Source organism: Papaver somniferum, chromosome 8, assembly GCF_003573695.1.
Source record: "Papaver somniferum cultivar HN1 chromosome 8, ASM357369v1, whole genome shotgun sequence".
Lineage (NCBI taxonomy): Eukaryota > Viridiplantae > Streptophyta > Magnoliopsida > Ranunculales > Papaveraceae > Papaver > Papaver somniferum.
In genome coordinates, this window is record NC_039365.1 from 168,597,078 (window position 1) to 168,601,777 (window position 4,700).

Sequence of the window (4,700 nt, forward strand, 5' to 3'; positions counted from 1 at the left end):
TCAAAACCGGCTTTGTAACAATTATATTTGTTACAAACTAAAGAACGATACAGAGGATGTGTCACTGTTACTGTAGCTCTAAGACTGTCACTGAACAGTCGCAAATATTATAGCAAAATAAGACTGCTTCCTGAGGTCTTATGTTTTTCGTGTTCTTCAATGGCAGCAGCAGCAGCAGGTTTCTCTGGTGATCGTATTTCGCCTCTGTGATGTTCCAAATCCTTCCCAAACTCTCTGTCTCCCTTCGTACTAATCCTAAGACACTTATATAGCCTTCCAGCACCGAAATATCTCGTCATAACTTCATCAAATTCTCCAATACTCGGCTTGAAGAAAAAAATATTCTTCGGATATTTTCTTCCCTGAATTAACTCTTCACGCGCTGAAATGATGCAGAAACACTCCAAACATGATCTTACACGCAGTATAATTGATTCAACACGCTTCAGACACATATAATCTTTCCCAAAACAACAAGAAATCCCGAGAATAAACACACCCCTGTTTCCTCAAAACCCTGTGATTCAGCCCAATATATTCGAAACAGATGGACCTACCAGTCCTGTATAAGTGTAACAGGATCATTCCAATTGACTGCAGCGATTTAATCTCTCTAAAATTTCTCCAAATGCAAAACAGCAAAACTCGGGTTTTCAAAAAAATATTTCCCTCCAAAATTGTTCTTCACGAGTAAGAAGAAGGTGTGCCCCTATCCAATGTCTTGGGTGCCAAATAACCAGTGGGTGCTAATGACAAATTTGGGATACACATATCCTTGGGTGTCCCTTATCAAAAGTGGGGGTCCGTATAGAAAATGTCCTTCGGGTGCCCCGAGCAACTTTTCGAGCTGAATTTTCCAAAAATGTTTATTTCCCTACAAACACATAAAACACCATAATAAGTACGAAATCGAGTACCAGCAATATAGAAAATTGAGGACAACTTAGACACAAAAATGTGTCTATAAAATACCCCCAAACTTATTATTTGCTAGTCCTCGAGCAAAACTAATCTAGAAAAATAAAATCCTAACTCGCTAGGTTGCCCTAGCGACCGAGATATAGTCTCGTGAGGTTTTACCAGAGGTGTACCCACAAAACCATTACTCCATACCCTAGCTATCTACACAGAACCTTGGAAGGCACTAAAGAATCTCTTTGGTTGGCATACAATCATTGACTATAGGAGGAAGTACCCTAATGCGAAATTCCAATTGGTGTACACGAGTTTGCACTCAGCATACTAAAATTCATATATAAGTGACAGATCCCTACTCAGATAGTTTCTTGACATCATAACCGGAGTCAACCAATCACATGGAAAGATTTAAGATGGATAAAGAGAAAAAATCGACAGTGTTTCCCATAGCTGTCTGAAGGCCTCTGCTAAGATGAACCTATCCTAATGGACTGAGATACCGGTCTGACTAATATCAACACAGCTGGCATATACAAGGGAACCAGCGGGTGATAATCCTAACTCTAGGTCAACACAACTGGCATATACAAGGGCACCAGTGGTCGACTTTATTGAATTTATTCCGGTTGGTCTGATGGTCTGGTCTCAATATTATTTTTTCTATTTTTGTGTGGTATCTCAATCGCTCTATTTCACCCTAGTAATGGTAACAACTTGAATCGTGTGCCCCACCAAATCACTTAAAAAATAAAAACAGAAGGATTAGGATTCAACGAGATATGGCGAAACTACCATGTTTTTTTTTTAATTTTAACACCTGAGCTCTGTGCTTTTATGAATAGACTCTTTAGATGTTTCCATCTAATCAGATTGGTTCCTCAACTCCTATAACCAAGATGTTCCCATCCACTTAGATTGGTTAGTGCCAACCTTAATAAACATAAATTTCTAGGCTTTGGAGTTTATTTATTGCAACTAAAAAGTTTCTCTCATAATAAGGAGAAATTTTTACCACTCGAAGCAAAAGAGTTAAGGAAAGATATTACCGTGTTGCATGAGATTGGGTTACCTCCCAAGAAGTGCTAAGTTTAAAGTCTTTAGCTGGACATCAAATACCTCAAAAAGGATTGTCACCTTCCAAAATCATATACCAATAGCCGAAATAGTTACGGGTCCTCAGAACCAAATAGAGCAGACACAAAAGAAAGACTACCATCTTGGATTAAAAAAATGAGCTGACGGAGCAAAACTTGATCTAGGGATTTCATCAAGGCAACTAGATTTATCCTGGGTGTCTCTTTTGGCTCTATATAAGTGTCTAGGAAAACAGGTTCAACCGAATGACATGTCTCTAAGAATCGGGTTTCTTCATGGACAGTATCTGGAGGATCGGGTAGCAGAGTTTGAAGAAACTCAAGTAGTATCTTAGACGCACAAAGATCGAGTCCCAAGTTAGGGACTTTAATTAGGGATACATGACGATCACTAGAGCCATCATTACCCACAAACTTAGGGTGAACAATATCCTCAAATGGACCAAAATCTATGGGATGGGTTCTAGGTTCCATAAAGTCAGCACAGATACTAGCTTCTTTTTGGGACTGTTCATCTAAACGAACAACATCCTCATATAAAGGATTATAAAAGAAAATCTCTAGCATAGGCTCATCAACTAAGGTGTTCTCCATGGTTACATCCTCCGAAACACTGAAAGGTTCATCAAATAATGGATTATAAAACATAGTGCAGGCTAAAGGATCAGGAACTAGGGTGCTAATCATGTTCACCACTTCTAAATCATCTATCTCAGAAGAATTAATGATATTAAAGACATTTAGCTCAGTAGTCATATTACCAAAAGATATGTTCATAAGTCCGGTTCTACAATTGATGACAGCATTAGATGTGGCTAAGAATGGGCGACCTAAAATCACTGGTATTAGAGCACTTGGGTCCTGAACAGGCTGGGTATCTAAAACAACAAAATCCACTGGGTATATGAACCTATCAACCTCAATAAGAACATATTCTATGACACCACGACACTTTGACAGACCTATCAGCTAATTAAAGTGTCATTTTGGTCGGTTTCAACTTACCAAGTCCTAGATGGGTATACACATGGTATTGGAGTAAGTTAACACTATCTCCTAAGTCAAGAAATGCCTTATCAACTACATGATTACCAATCACACAAGATATGGTGGGGCATCCAGGGTCCTTATACTTAGGGTGTGTTTGGTTCAGAAGAATTGAACTTACTTGACCAGCTAAAAAGGCTTTCTTATGGACATTCAGCTTACGCTTTCGTGTACAAAGATCTTTAAGGAACTTGGCATAAGCGGGCATCTGCCTAATTGCTTCTAATAATGGAATGTGGATGTTCACCTTCTTAAATGTTTCTATTATCTCGTTGAAAGTTGACTCCTTCTTTGTTGGGGCTCACAAATGTGGATATGGAGCTCTAGGCACATAGGTAGTCCTATCAGGAATTTCTTGGGACTCCTTAGAAATCGTTTCAGTTTCCTCAGCTATGGGCTCCTCTTCGGAAGTAGAAGGTGGAACTATAGTATGTCCACTAGGCATGGCTACCTTATTGTCTACCGTTTTACCGCTCCTAAGGGTTGTTATTGCATTAACATGATCGGATGGTATTTCACCTATTTCATTAATTCCTCTAGGGTTGGGTTGAGTTTGACTAGGAAACTTACCTCTTTCTCTTAAAGACTCATTTATCTGACTAACCTGGGTTTTCAACTCGGAAATAGCCTGAGAGTTAGCCTGACCTATTCTCTTATTTTCTTCTAAACCTTGAGCAACAGATTGCTGAAACTGCACAGTGTTACGAGTTAACAAAGCAAGAGACTCTTTTAAACTCATAATCTTCTTATCCGAAGAGTTCTGAAATTGTGACGGAGCTGAAGGATTCTTAGTATATCTAAAACCTGGGGGAACCTGAGAGTTACTAGACTGACCTTGATTCTGACCCTTAGACCAAGAAAGGTTGGGATGGTTTCTCCAGCCAGGGTTATAGGTTTCTGAATATGGGTCAATCTTCTGACGGTTATCGAATCTAGTGTTGTTATAAAGAGCATTGGCTTGCTCCTCAACAGTATGGCCTTCCCAAAAAGGCTCTATTCTACCACTATTACCACTAGAATGGCCTAATTCTAAGGCTTCTAACCTTTTGGCTATGGCTGCTATTTTAGCATATGACTCATAAGATCCTTCTACCCTATTGACATTTCCTCTACTTAGAAGAATTGTTTTATGGGGTTCCCTACTATTTTCCCATTGTTGGGTCTTATCGGAGATTTCATTCAAAAATGTCATCGCCTCATCAACAGTTTTATTCTCAAACCCACCTGTGCATAAGGACTCAACCATGGTTGTTGCTGAATAATTTAAACCCTCGTAGAGGATCTGAACTAACCTAACCATCTCTAAACCATGATGAGGACATTGATATATTAAGTCATTGAACCTTTCTAAATACCTATATAAAGATTCTCCCTCTTGTTGAGCAAAAGTACAGATTTGTGTCCTAATAGACGATGTTTTGTGCCTTGGGAAAAACTTCTGTATAAAGGAAGATGTAAGTTGGTCATAGGTTTCAATTGACTCGGAATCCAAACTATACAACCAAGATTTGGTTTTATCTTTTAAGGAAAATGGGAATAACCTAAGTTTCAACACATCATCACTAAGGTTTTTAATTTTCAGGGTACTACAAACTTCCTCAAATTCCCTAACATGAAAATAGGGGTTCTCATTCTCTTTTC

The 4,700-nt window shown here is 38.8% G+C and overlaps 1 pseudogene; it reads left to right on the plus strand.

Annotated features, from left to right (window-relative positions):
• Positions 1-4,363: 4,363 nt before the first annotated feature.
• On the plus strand, positions 4,364-4,463 carry LOC113307273 (annotated as a pseudogene).
• The last annotated feature ends 237 nt before the right edge of the window (positions 4,464-4,700 follow it).